Source organism: Melanerpes formicivorus, unplaced genomic scaffold, assembly GCF_026170545.1.
Source record: "Melanerpes formicivorus ecotype bairdi unplaced genomic scaffold, bMelFor1.0.p_v2 SCAF_37, whole genome shotgun sequence".
Taxonomy (NCBI): domain Eukaryota; kingdom Metazoa; phylum Chordata; class Aves; order Piciformes; family Picidae; genus Melanerpes; species Melanerpes formicivorus.
The window spans coordinates 4279163-4294122 of NW_027142389.1; the positions used below are offsets into that span (position 1 = coordinate 4279163).

The following is a 14960-nucleotide window of genomic DNA, read 5'->3' on the forward strand; positions in this document are numbered from 1 at the left end:
CCTACAGCCATGCTAGAGGGGACATGCAGCTCAGCCCAGCTGTCAAAGAGGCATTACAGGCAGGCAGGCATCACCTCAGCATCAGGGTTTGGCTCATTCCTGGGTATCAGCCACACATCCTGCATCCCCTGGCAGTGCCTTTCTGACACAGCAGTGCTCAAGTCAAGGCCACCCTGGAGGTTGCAAGGGATAATCACAGGCAAAGCTCCAAAATGAACTCAGAATGGGAAGAATTAACAGGGCAATAGAAAATAATCCAGAACAGCAGTTTCTGAACTCCACCAGCTACCTACTGTGGCTGGTAAATCTTTTGGTCTGATTTTTTTGTGTGTTCTTTTTAACCAAGAGCACAGTGTGGTTAGAACCATAGACTCACTGAATGATTTAGATTGGAAAGGACCTTTAAAGATCATCTAGTCCAATTGTCCTGCAGTGAGCAGGGACATCTTCAACCAAAGCAGAGCCCCAAACAACCTGGCCTGGAACAGCATCTACCACATTTGTGGGCAGCCTGGGACAGCGTCCCACCACCCTCAGCATAAAAATGTTCTACCTTCTCTCTAGTCTGAATCTCCCTCTTTTAATTTAAAACCATCAGCTTTTGTCCTGGCACAAGAGGCCCTGGTAAAGAGTCTGTTCCCATCTTTATGATAGCTCCCTCTTAAGTACTGAAAGGCCACAAGGTGGTCTCTATCCCCTTTTACAGGTCAAGGTCTTTATTTACCTTAATTTTTCTTTGTCCTTTTTCTTGTGTCAGGCCAGTAAACAGCAACAGCAGATGTGACACCCAGCCTGCCTGGGCCCTGTTTTCTTTGCAAATTCAGGCAAACCAATTGTCAGATTGTCCATCTTCATCTGGACACGCATGCAACTCCCTGTTTAGTCTGGGGGTTTAGACCTCCATCTGTTTAACTCTCCACCGGGTTAATATCTCTGAGCAAACCCCGAAAATCTCCTTGAAGAGAGAGCAAAAGTAAATCAACAAAGTTTTGCAGAGTTTCAAATGAATTATTAAATCACTTTCTGGAGTCCGCAGAAAGAAACCCAAGCCTGCCCTGGGGATTTCAAACTCCAGCGAACTTGGTGAGTGCTCTGCATCCCTAACAAGCCTGGTAAGCAGACCAAGGCCCTTCTTTGTGGGCTTCTTTTTTTATATATTACATTTCCCCCCCCCACCCACCATTGCAGCAAACACATCCCTTTTTATCCCACTTACTTCTGTTTGCATGGTCCATGTATTCCTTTATCTGTGTTTTCAAACACCGTTAAACTGCCCTGCAATCCAGTCTGCAATCCAGTAACTCGGTATTCCCGAGGCAACCTGCAATAACAGCCAGCACAGGATTGCAAAGGATACTTGGTCAGGAAAGGGATTTCATTTCTAGTGGGCAATTGCAAACAACAAGGGAAATATTATGTTTTTAAATTAAGATAAATACCTGAAATGGTGTACTATTAAAATAATGTGCCCAGCTTACACAGACCTAAATAAAAAGGCCACTATCAAATTTTCTCTCTTTAGGGATACTCTCTGATTACCAGTGTGTGGACATTAATCACACTGAGGCTGGCTGTTGGACTTGCAGTTAAAAAACAGTCCCTTTGTCTCCATCTATCTGGAATTGCCTCTTCATCACAAGGCTGCCAGCACTGCCATCTCCCAGCTCCTCTGGAAGATGGCCACTTCACTGCAGGGATAAAAGGCACAGGATGCAACTTTCTCTCCCTTCTCTCCCTAAGGCCAGTAATTTAGTTGTCATAGTGCCTTCAAACCACTGTACACATCTGGGAACCACATCCACTGCACTGTGCCCATCTCTACCCCAGCCAGCACAGCCCCTTCTACAGGAGCATCTCTAGAGAGTGTAGTACAAGGATAATAGTGGGCTAGGATTAGAGCAGCTGCAGAAAATAATGAAGAGAAGAGCACAAAGTTACATTTCTGTGAGGAGCTGGTGTGGCATACTGGTTTTAAGCATGAAGCAACAGAAGTAGGACATGGAGAAACAGCCTCCAGTTGCACTGAGTGAGGTTTGGTTGGACATTAGGAAAAATATCTTCATAAGGAAGGTTGTCAAGCCTCTTAAGAGGCTGCTCAGGGCAGTGGTGGAGTTACCATCCCTAGAGGGATTTTAAAACCTTGTAGATGTGGTGCTGAGGGACGTGGTTTAGTGACCTGGTAGGGCTGGGGTAATGGTTGGACTTCACGATTCTAAAGGTCTTTTCCAATCAAACAATTCTGCAATTCTGTCTCTAGAGTAAGTAGTACAAGACTGACAATGAGACAGGGTTAAACCAGCTGGAGAAAAATAAAAGCAAGAGAAGAGCATAAAGAACTGCATTTCTGCAAGGAGCCAGCACAGCTCAGTGACCTCAGGCACAGGGAACTGTAGAGCTGGTGCTGAGAGTTACATGAAATCCCATTGAGAGTACACCAAGAGCAGCCCCAGGTTTGTGGGTCAATCTGTTCGGGCAAAAGCACTGTGGTAAAGCCTAGCAGACACCTGCATGGTTCTCATTTAGCAGGTGGGCCTCTGGATATACAAGAAAATAAATAACCAGCAGTGAAAGCAACAGTCCTGTCCTCTCTTCTGCAGGTCACATAACTTATACACACTAAGTAAGGCAACGAGGAAATAATGACATGCAATGGAGTTAAAAGTGAATGCCTTCATCCTTTTGTTGTTTATCAGTTAACAAAATGACATTATAGAGATGCTTTATGTATTTATTGAAAGGGGAGAAGCATCTATCAAAGCTCATTTTAGCTATTGTTACTGCCATCAGACTTGTTCTCTCCTGCCATGAGCTGGAACAGGACTGTCAGCGAGAGATGACTGATACAGGCAAATGATTTTGCATCGTTTGAGATACATACAGAAATATAATCATACCCAAGGTCAAACATTAGAAAAAGGTTGGGCATTTGGGGCAATGAAAGCAATGCTGTCAGATATTGAAATCTCAGCAGGAGATTCAGCTCCATTAAAACTGAATACGCAATTACTTTCAGCTTGCTACTTTCCATGCATGTATAACTAGTTTGCTCATCTTGGTGCCCCCAGTGTTAGTCAGAAAAGGTAAGATCTGAATATTTTGAGGAATGGCCATGATACTCTTTTCATAGACATCTACAGATGTGATAAAATGACTATATAATATATATGCAACTGGTGAATCACATCAACAATTAATCTGCCTTGAAGAAGCAGACCTAAGAGATGTAAGTGATTGGCTCTGCCCAAGTAGCTTTAAATTCTCCACAAGTATTTGGCTGGCTTTACGTGAGTGGCCTTCCAGAAGATGATGCTTCAGTGACCAGGATGAGAAATGCTCAGTGGTTGTGCTCAGCAGTGTTGTTGGATTAGTATGATGCAGAAACAGAAGCAAAGGAGAAGGGGTTTCCCAAAGAGGTAGTGGAAGCCCCATCCCTGGAAGATTTTAAGGCCAGGCTGCATGCGACTCTGGGCAACCTGCTGTAGTGTGAGGTGTGCCTGCCCATGGCAGGGGGGTTGGAACTGGATGAGCCTGGAGGTCCCTTCCAACCCTGACAATTCTGTGACTCTGTGAAATGAGGAGAGAAACTAATGACAGCTTGTTTAGAAAATGAATTACAAGTAGATATCAAAAGTGGCAAAGGAGAAGGATGGTGGGAAGGGCTTGTCTCAGATTGGTGATTGTATAGGGAGGGTGGAAACTGAGTTACTGGTGCGTTCAAATCCAGATATTTTCAAAAGCTTTGCTAGTTAGGCAGAGAGGGTGCTGAAGAATGTGGTTCAGTGGCGACCTGGCAGAGTTGGACTTGATGATCTTGAAGGTCTCCTCCAACAAAAACAATTCCATGTTTCTATGACATCCATGAATTGTACAGCTATGAGCTAAAGCGTGCACTTGGCTATGTTTCCTACACGCTGCCTATTAATGCACCTCTGATGAGGCACTTCTGCTCTTTGAGACATCCAACCAGCTTCAAACAACAGATATTTATGGGGAAAAACAAAATAATCATCATCTTAAGGAATGTTTCCTCCAAATCTGGGCTTTCGAAAGGAAAAGCACTAACTCAAGTTAGCATTCAGGCATTCTGTGATCAGTGAGGATCCAGTCTTTGGTGCTCTCAGGATAAGAATCTGATTTTCGCCTTAAAAAACACTTAGAAGTGTGAAACCTTCCCAATGTTACAACAATTATTTAGTTTCTAAGTGGGATTTCTACACTGGAACTTGAAAAACATGCCAAGAGTAAAGTTCAGAATTTCACAGAAAGGAAACATCTTCATGTTTTCCAACTTTCTTTTCTATATTAATGTTAAGAAATTACTTTTGAGACTCTAGTCCATAGAATCATAGAATCAACAAGGTTGGAAAAGACCTCAAAGATCATCAAGTCCAACCTGTCACCCAACACCTCATGCCTACTAGACCATGGCACCAAGTGCCACGTCCAATCCCCTCTTGAACACCTCCAGGGATGGGGACTCCATCACCTCCCTGGGCAGCACATTCCAATAGCTAACAACTCTCTCTGTGAAGAACTTTCTCCTCACCTATGTAGAGACTGTTGTACAGATTATGCTTTATTCTGGCTGTGTTATAAACTGTGTTTTCTACAGATTCATAGATCCATAGGATGGTTATAAAGTTTCTTGCATTGACAGTAGCCACCATAAATCTTGAGCTTACATTATCCCTCCACTTCACACCATCACTTCCTGATCCATTATTTACAGTTACAAACACCCATGTACCACAGAACACCAGCAACATACCAATAATTGCATTTACCCTGTGCTTGTGACACACTCTGACATGCAGAGTTCAGGCAAATTAACTTCTAAACAGTACTCCCCAAATTTCTAATTCACACAGAATTTTTCAAGCAGCAAACATTATTAATAAGTAATAGGGATTAATATTAAAGAGTGTTATTATTTATTGAAGTTGTGATAAATAAAAAATACCCATGTCATGCCCCTCAACTATTGCACTGTGATGAGCAGGAAGTTATTTACATCCAGAGCTGCAGATCCCAAGGAAATATTGGGGACATCATTTCCCTGCTTAACCAGCTGTTCTTCCCCTGCAAGGACTAACAGGCATTACCCTAAATATTTTTATTAAATAATGAAATTATATTAGCAATAAATAGTAATAAATTAATAATAATAATAAAACCAAACATTAGAGATAAAGTAATAAGACAGTAATAAAACAACAACAAAAGAAAAGAAAATATTAATAATAGTAATAAAAGGTAAGAAAATAATGGTAAATCATAAAATTAAATAACAATAATAAAATAAGGAAGTAATAATATAATACTAATAAACAAAAAACAATAATAAAAGAACAAAAATTATAATAAAATATAAAAATTAAAAGGTTGAAGTAATAAGATAATACTAATAAACCAATAACAATAATAAAAGAACAATAGAAATTATAATAAAATATAATAAAAATTAAACTGTTAATAATAATAATAGTAATAATAATAATAATAACAACAACCACCACCAAACATTTGGAATCTAGGATCCCTGGGAAACACTGTTTCTTTTTTACCAATTTCTCCCCCTGGTGACTTTTACTTCCTGTCAGTTACAGAGTACCTGGACTCAGCTTCACCCCTGGCAGGTAATGAGTCGCTTAATCATTCACTTTTCAGTCCCCCAACCACTTTGTGCGCTGTCCTCCTGCTCACATGTATCCTAAACCATGAGTGGCAAGGAAAAAGATGGTCCAAGGCTTTCTGAAATTGCCTGTGTTGTTCTTTTCTTGTTTTCCTCTGCAAGTATCAATCCTCTCTGTCAGCAAGAATTCTGCCAGCTGTAAGAAGGTGGTGTGCCTAAATTTGCTGTAATTACAGATGGGCCAGGGCAGTGCTGATGGGCAGGTGGTGTTCCCCATGCCAGAAGCCACAGGACAACACATTATGAAGATGTGAGGATCCTGTATGCCCCCAAGCATCTGGATTTCTTATGCAACGGGGTATAACACAAGTAGTCTCTTCTCTTTGCACTCCTTATCTCTTTTATGGTACTAAACTCCCATGGCAACTAAACTGACCAGAACCCTTGCAGTTTCCTCATGCCTTGAAGGAGAAATGCAATTAAAAGTTTCTATCTGTCACAGGTAGATTAACTACACATTTGACTAATCACTAATTGGTGATTAACTACTCATTTCACACCAGCCCTCTCCAAGGAGTGTCTGTGGGGTCATGAATCCCCAAACACCATCTTCCCCAGGTAGGAACCTGCACCATTCTGCCTGGGCAGGCTGAGCCATCCTTACAGCCCATTGCAAACCACTCCTCTCACCTTGACCCGGTATTTCTTCTGTCAACATCTTACTGCAAGATGCAAAAATGACCATAGTGCATAGTTCTGCTTCTCTAAAGCCAAAAATATGTGTTGTGGAAACATCTAACAGACCAAACCAGCTCAGCAGGAACATCAGAAACTGATATTCACCTTTCTTCCTGAAATGAAGCGCTCCAGTCATTCTCCTTCCTTTCTTTGGAAAGCCTCTTGAGCCAAAACTACTAAAATCTTTAATTCTCCTAGCTGGCCAGGCAATTACTGCCTCTCCTCCTCCCTGGGGACTCCAGGGGCTCAAGTCCTGTGCAAAAACACGTGGATGAAGGAGAGAGCACCTAAAGCAGTGGTAGAGCACCTAAAGCCTTGGTAGAGCAGTCTTTTTCTATTTTTGATTTTATTTTTTCCACTCCTCCACATGTCCATGGTGTCTAACACATCTCAACAGTCTTTGAAGTTTCCATGCTTTCAAGGTCTCACATCTGTCACACTATCAGTACCCTGCCACAGATGAAAAGAATATAATTATGGATTTAGTGTAATCATTGATTTCTGGGCTCCAAACCATTCAAAGAAAGGTCACAAGTCCACATGACTGCCCCTTAGGAAAAGGATTTGCATCTGACTATTTTACTCAGCTGAAGACACCCCCAATTAAACCTATACTCTTCTCTTCAGGCTCTGCACCTGAGGCAACTTGAAGAAGATGGATCAATCTTCCCCGTGCCAACTGTGCCTTATTTGCACCAAGCTGACACTGCTCCCACCTGTTAGAGGCAGCGGCGGGGACTTTTTGCTCACCAGCCCCCTTTCATTTCCATCTCCCCTTGGAGAACTGCCACGGCAAGACGTGGAGGACGTGCATCCGAGGAGCTGCACTTTTGGGAAGGTGGCAGGGCGCCAGAAGATTGTGCCTGAAGCAGGGGAGCTGCTGTCAACCCTTCAAACATTTAACTTACTGCAGTTCTGGGCGATCCGCAGTGCAGATGTAAAGACATAATTTTGCCCACAGTGTTTGGATTAGCAGTAAATCTACTAATCCAACACAATATCCAAGGGGGCATGGTTAGATCTGTGGGTTCATAAATTCACACCACTCCTCTTATTATTCTGGGCCCCAGATGGTTTCCAATGGGCACGGGCATAATGAGATCTTGGAAGACATTATTATATTCTTAGGTCAAAATTCTCAGTCCAATCTCTTTTATCAGGCTCAGAGCCTTTGTGTCCCTGAAGTGCTAATACTTTATGCTGATTGACTATGCAAGCTTCGGTGGGAGTTCACATTATTTTTGATACAATTATTATTGACAGCAAAAACTCCACACACACAAAATAATAATAATAAAAAAAATCTCATTTTGTATTACTTATGGTATCATAAGTCTGGAGAATACAATGCCTGGGACCTTCATTATAGTTATGCTTTCATAACAAAACAGATGAGAGGGGAAAAAGAGGGCAGGATAAAAGTATTATTTTAGTAATGGGAAGACAAAGTATGAGCTTGATCATAAAGCCTGGAGAGCTTTATAAATGCAACTTTGAACTGAGTGAGGCTTTTTTTTTTTCCCCTCCTTTCCCTTCCTCTTTCCTTTTTCTTTAAATAAATGCTTCTTTGAACCTGGTGGTTGTAAGGAAGTGAAACAGAACCAACTTTGAAAAGTGTGCTTGTCTGAGTCTCCTTCCACCCTATCTGGCTGAGAGTACAGGTGGCCAAGCACAGAAAGTTCCTGCCAATTTCTAAAGTTACACTTTTATCCACTAAACAAGCATCCTGATCCGGGTTACCAAACAGGGCACTCAACAGGAGCCTCCAAGCGCACATATTAAATATCACTTATTCCACAGCCTGGGCCATCCAGCTTAGTAAAGCTTGATCTAATAGTGTTTCACCCTTTTCCTGTGCTCCCTGGATCTTGGGTAATGGACCTTCCCAGGAGACTTCTCTCAGAATGTATCTTCTTGTGGAAGAGTTGATGCACATGCTTCTATTTTAAAAAGCACATGTTCAGCACATTTCACTTTTGTGAAATGGAATATGGTTTAAGTTTCTTTCAATGAAAAAAAAAAAAGAAAAAGAGGGGATTCTGCTGGAAGGACTCATGTCAAAGTGCAAAAGGTTTTATACACAACCAACAGATTTCCCCCCCCCCCCATCTTGAGGGCTAAAGAGGAGACACTGAAATGAAATCTCTCTGCCACAAAAGCAGATGCTGCTTTGCACACAGAGAATCTACAAGGCAGCTTGTTATGAAACTTCCATCTTTGTATTTATTTTGGATTAGGCTGATTTAATCTAAGAGTCACATCAAGAAAGCCAGACCTTGCCTTTAATGAGAAACTTAATATGGATTCACAGTAAAGATTTTAAATGTCAAAGTTTAATGGACAATATTCAAAGGCCATTATTAGAGTAACTATGCTTTTATATCAGCATGGCTGATGAGGAGAAATTCTTTCAAAGGCACTCTTAAAAAAAAGATAATCAATATAAATGTTCAACAATAACAATAAAAAACCCCTGCAGTGCATCTTCATACAGAGCAAGGACAGTAACAGAACTACATAACCAATAGATCCAAATTCAGGCCCTGGCAATGACTATCAACATGAAAAGATGTATGAATCATAAGAGTAAAGTGCCAGGGACCAGCGAGCACTATGAAGAGCACAAATTTGTATTCAGCCTTCGTGTCCCTTGAGCTAGTGTCTAAACACACGTCAGCACCAGCCTCCCTGAGCCTGGCTGTTCCCTGCTCTGTGTGGGAAGAGTTCTTCCTTCAGGTGCTTCTCACCCAAAGGGACATCCACCACACCCACGCACTGTATAGACATATCCAACCCCCAGGAGGAATTTCTGAGTGTATAATAAAAGCTCTCTGCACAGCAAAACCTGAGAGAGGAATCCTCCTCTTTTTGTAAAAAAAGCTCCCAGAGTCTCCCATCTTACTGTCAGGAGCCCCTTCCCTGTGTCCTCTACCTTACCTTCTCCAGCTTGCTTCCCCTGGACCCAGGGGCAAAGCACAGTGTGGGGCTTGCCTGGGTGGGTTGCTCAACCCAGCAGATGCACCAGAGAACTGAGAGCATTTTTGCTTGAACTCTTGACTGGATTCTACTGATGGAAACCAGTATCTCAATCTGCAGTTTTTTTCCACTAATTCCCCGTACTCTCTGATCCATCCTTTGTCCAAGCACCCAACAAGCATCCTGCATTTCCATACACGCTTTATGTCCATTATCAAAGAACCATGGAGTGGTTTGGGTTGGAAGGGACCTTTAAAGGTCACCTAGTTCAACCCTTCTGCCTTAGATCACAGACTGTCTGCAGATCTATGGTCAACACACAACTTTCATAGTTTCATAGTTTCATTCAGGGTTGGAAGGGACCACACGGATCATCTAGTTCCAACCCCCCCTGCCATGGGCAGGGACACCCCACACTAGATCAGGCTGGACAGAGCCTCATCCAGCCTGCTCTTAAACACCTCCAGGGACGGGGCCTTGACCACCTCCCTGGACAACACATTCCAGGGTTTCACCACTCTCATGGTGAAGAGCCTCCTCCTCACATCTAGCCTACATCTACATACATCATGTATTTAAGGAATCACACATAGAGGTTTCATAAAGATCCTTACTCATATTCAACTGCAATTATTGTCCACTGAAACAGAAGGTGGGAAAGCTTTGGTGTGCCTGAGTGAAGTTCCATCTTGCTCTGGAGGGAACTGCTTCATACCATAGAATAAACGAGATTGGAAGACACCTTCAGGATCATTGTGTCCAACCCATCAACCAATCCAACCCACCTAAACAACTAACCCATGGCACCAAGCACCCCATCAAGTCTCCTCCTGAACACCTGCAGTGATGGTGACTCCACCACCTCCCCAGGCAGCCCATTCCAATGGGCAATCACTCTCTCTGTATAGAACTTCTTCCTAACATCCAACCTAAACCTCCCCTGGCACAGCCTGAGACGGTGTCCTCTTGTTCTGGTAAAAAATCAAAGGCTCTGACATCATGATGTTTACCAGAAGGAAACCTGCTCAAGCAAGCCCCGTTTTAATTTGCAGCCATGGATGTGTCTACCAATTTCTGGATGTTTTTATTTAATTGCATTTTAAAAATCAATTAAAATAGTTCATTTATACAGAATGATGCAGAAAGCAAAAGCTACTGTTTTTCTCATTCCCTGCAGTGAGAAACTTTCCCTTTGGCAGCAGAGGGAAATTAGAATTGTTACATTCACTCATACTCAGAAAGACACCAAAATAATTTGTTTTCAAACAAATTCAGAGAGATTAAACCCCCTGATTTATGTGGATTTCGTCTCCCTAACCAACAGCAGTGCCGTGCTCCATTTTATCTGGATACACAGACACTAAAATAAATGAGGAACAGAAGAGACTTTCTTTATCAAAGTTTTGTTGCAGTATAGAGTCACTTGACAGAATTGAGTAATTAACACACACACAGTTAATTTGCTGACTAACCTTTGTGGTTTTGCTGCTGCATTTTGGTTACATCTCTGCTCCAGTCTCAGTTGCCTGCGGTTAATAGGGCAGAGTATTGCACAAATAATCAGCAACCACAGAATTTCCAGAATTATCCTCAAACAATGCTTAGAGGACGGCAAACGATACAAATGTTAATTGGTTCTGACTTCTTTTGCTCTGTAGTAGGCATCTCTCTTGTTTTGTTGCCAGCTGATAATAAAAGGATATAGTTCTTTGGCAATGAATAGTGACAGCAGCAGAGTGGCATGAAACCATTGTGGTATCCACAGGACCTGGTTCTCTGCTAGCTAATTCCCCTGCAAATCAGATCTGTCTCTGCTGAAGTCAACGGGGTTTGTGCTGAGGCAGAGAGCGTTGTGCCTGGGAATAGAGGAGGTCCATCCGCAGCATGTGCAAATGGAGAAAGTGTCAGCCCTCAAAGGCTGCTATTGATACCCAGCAGCCAGAGCAGCCACTTAAAGGGATGTGGCATCGATTATCTGTCGGGTACACATTTGAGCTCGCAGCTCAAATTTTTCAGATCACAGCAGAAATGAACAAGATTTTCATCTGAAATGTGCCAGCCAGTGAAAAGGAGGAGGAAAAAACAAAAAGGGGGGGAGGGAGCAAAAGAAAAGAAAAAGAAAGCCAAAGGAGGGGGAAAAGAAAGCAAAAAGAAAACTCATTTCAGAAATAATTCTTCAAATGTGGCACATTTTTTGCCACCCTGTGCTTGGGGAATCCTTGAGTCTTCCTACAAAACACTCACCAGACAAGGACAGACAATGCTCAAAAGCAGCCAGCTTTGGCATTCTAAGTGTTATTAATCTCTTCTTGCCCTTTGGCTATGTGGCTACTACTCTGAAAGGGATTTGAGAAGTCTTCATGGAGAGTTCACAAAAGAGAAGTTTGTCACATCCATGAAAAAGGCCAAAGCAAAACAACTTATTACTGCATGTCAGAATCTGGATTCAAATAAAATGAGTGTAATTGATGAAACTCCTCACATGAAGGTGCTAAGAGGAGGCATAGTTGTCATCTTCAATATTAAATAGTACATTGAGAACATCCAAGCCAAAATTCTCCAAATATCCTTAAAAGATTTGTTAGCAGCTGTCTTCTCAAACTGCAAATTCACATTTTTCTAGCTGTGTTTGGAACAGGTTGCCCAGAGAGGTGGTAGATGCCCCATGCCTGGAAACATCCCAGGGCAGGTTGGATGGTGCTCTTAGCAACGTGATCTGGTTGAAGTTGGCCCTGCTCACGGCAGAGTGATTGAACTACATGACCTTTAAAGGTCCCTTCCAGCCCAAACTCTTCTGTGATTCTATGATATTTGCCCTGATTTGCATTTAAGGAAAAAAAAAAATAATTGATTGTCCTTCATCTTTCAATCCCAGCGAAAGCCAGCTGCCCTTTGGACTTCTCAGAGCCACAGGAACATGTCCAGAAGCCTGAACAGCCATCGAATGGTTTGGGTTGGAAAGGACCTTTAAAGGTCATCTCGTCCAACCCAGTCCTTACACTGCTACCTTGCACCTGGGGACCCCTCAAATGGGGTGTCTCTCAAACCAAAAGTGGGAAGAGGGAGCTTGATCCTTTTACACCACCCACTTTCTGCTTTGCATTGCTGTTTTGGGCTGTTTTGAATTGCTGAGGATCTGCTCCTCAGTTCAGTGTTGTTACAATGCAACGAGCTTTGCTCCATGCCTACTGCGTCTGCTTTCCGAGTAGTCAGAACTGAAAGCAACAGGAATCTGTTTGTCTTGTACTCAGTATGTTAGGTCACGTCCTTTGTTCAGTTTTAGATCAGAGATTACAGAATTCTCTCTCTCCCCTAAACTTTGAATCATTTTCTCGCATGTGATATTGTTAAAATTGCTTTCTGGCCTCTTTTCAAGCAGTGGTTGCTGAAAGATACACACTGCATACTAAATAAAGGGAAACTTTAAATATCCTCTGCTCTGTGCTGGTACAATTCAGCCTTGGGATGTGCTAATTCTACACATTCAGAAGACAAAAAAGTTCTTCTAATTAGTAGGTGAGTATATAAAGCCAATGCTATTGTAACCTTCAAAAAGCTGCTGATGTGCAAGGATGAACTTTGATGGTGCTCCTGACACTACGAAGAGAAACTATCACCTAAACAGAAGGTGTGATGAAGGGTAGCGCAAGAAATTGGCTCATTTCTGATTCAGGGATCTATTGTTGCTTGGCATGAGGGTTGGATAGAAACCTATCATCCTAAATGCTAAAACGATGGAAAGCAACAGAATAAGTGAGAGATGCCCAGCACAGTATCCGAAAGCAAGGCAGTGCAATCAGATACATTTTGCAGTAAAGTAGGTAAGCAAAGATAATTGAGATCAATCTGAATTTCCTCACTAGAGCTGCTTTGGGCTTTTGGGGGAGTTTTGTGTTTTGTTTTTCAATCCATCAGAGAGGGCTGGCATCTTCCTCAAAAAATTATACTCTATTATTTCACATTTTGGTTGTTCTTACTTTAGTCACAAACTGTTCAGTAAAAACACCACCACCACCACCACCCCTGCCACAATAAAACCACCAAACCAAACCCCCACACCACCAAAACCAAACCAAACCACCACCAAAGCAAACACCACCCTCCCCAAACTGAAAACAAACAAAAACTGTAGCTCAAAACCACGTTCAATCCATATCAACTGAAAATAATCCAACGTTTTTCAGCAAAACTTGAAGTTTTGAGCTGCTCTACTACCAGAGACCTAACCCCTTTCACAACTGAAAGCCACCAGGATGCAGCTGTAGTGGAGTTCCTGTCCCAGTAATTTGCTCCAAACACTGAGAAAACTTCAGGTATCTTCCTCCAGCTGAATATTGCCCCAAACCTCAGGCTGCCACATCTTCAAAGTTATCTATAATACCAAAATCAGGGACAATTCTGATACTGATGCCATCATGCTCTCTGCAGATGTTTGCCAGGAACACAAAGTAGTAAAGCACAGACTTGAAGGTGGGAGTTGAAAAGGACCTCTGGGGGTTATTTAGTTCAAATTTGCTGCTAAATCAGGGTCACCCACAGCAGGTTGCCCAAGGACTGAAATGTCCAGGTAGGTCTGGAACCTCTCCAGAGAAAGAGCCACAACCTCTCTGGGCAGCCTGCTCCAGTCTCTAGAATCTTCACAGTAAAGAAGCTTTTCCTTCTATTCAGATGCAACCTTATGTTCTAATTTGTGTCCTTGCCCCTTGTTCTGTTGCTGTGCACCACTGACAGGAGTCTGGCCCCATCTTCTTGCCCCCACCTTTTAGATACTGATAAGCATTAAGAAGATCCCCTATCAGTCTGCCTTTCTCCAGTCTAAACAGCCCTAGGTCTCTTAGTCTTTCCTTGCCAGACTCCTCAGCATCTTTGTAGCCTCAGCTGGATTCCCTCCAGTAGTTCCCTGTCTTCTGAACTGGGGAGCCCAGAACTGGACCAAACACCCCAGATGTGGCCTTTCCCTATGCAGATGTAGAAACCCATGTATGGCACAGTAGCACCACATGGGTGGTGCCTGTAGCCAAGTTCTTCTCTGTACCATGACCACGTAAGCATTTTAGCATTTGTACTTGGCTGCAAGACACCCAGGTCCAGGTTGTCAAATCTAGATCATTTGCTGCTACAAGACTGAGTAGATGTCTACATTTGGCTCCCACAAGCACATTAGCACTCCAGACATCTGGGATTTGCTAGAGTGGTTCCTGTATAGATGTTTCAACCATTATGCCCTTTTTTTCCTGTGCCTCTGAAATGAATAACACAACTCAAAGCCTTACAGTAGCAAGAACCCACAATTGTCTTCTGAAACCAAAGACCTAAGAATTGAGACGCAACAATTCACGTGTCTTAATCTATTACTGGCATATACATGTATATCTGACTTGTAAGGTTTACTGGGTGGTTAAATTGGATTCATTTGTTTACAGAGAGGGCAATTCTGTCTGGAAAGTTTACTTCCCAAGCAGCAATGCACTTGCAGTATTTTTATTTCTTTTAGTTTTTTTTCTTAAACTTGCTAAAAGACTAAGCATTATCTACTAATAACATGAAGATGCAGAGAAGAAAAGGTCAATTTAATTGGAACTACTATTTCCTGGGGTTTAAAAAGGAAAATGTT

General features: G+C 42.3%; 1 long non-coding RNA gene across 1 annotated transcript in view; it reads right to left on the reverse strand.

Moving 5' to 3' along the window:
• Positions 1-730: 730 nt before the first annotated feature.
• The window catches only part of LOC137450680 (uncharacterized), a 47751-nt gene continuing 33521 nt past the window's right edge, over positions 731-14960 (reverse strand). The window contains exons 2-3 of the long non-coding RNA XR_010989615.1: positions 1217-1321; positions 731-955 (exon numbers count right to left, since the gene is read on the reverse strand). This is a non-coding gene — a long non-coding RNA (uncharacterized lncRNA). The remainder of the gene's footprint in view (positions 956-1216; positions 1322-14960) is intronic.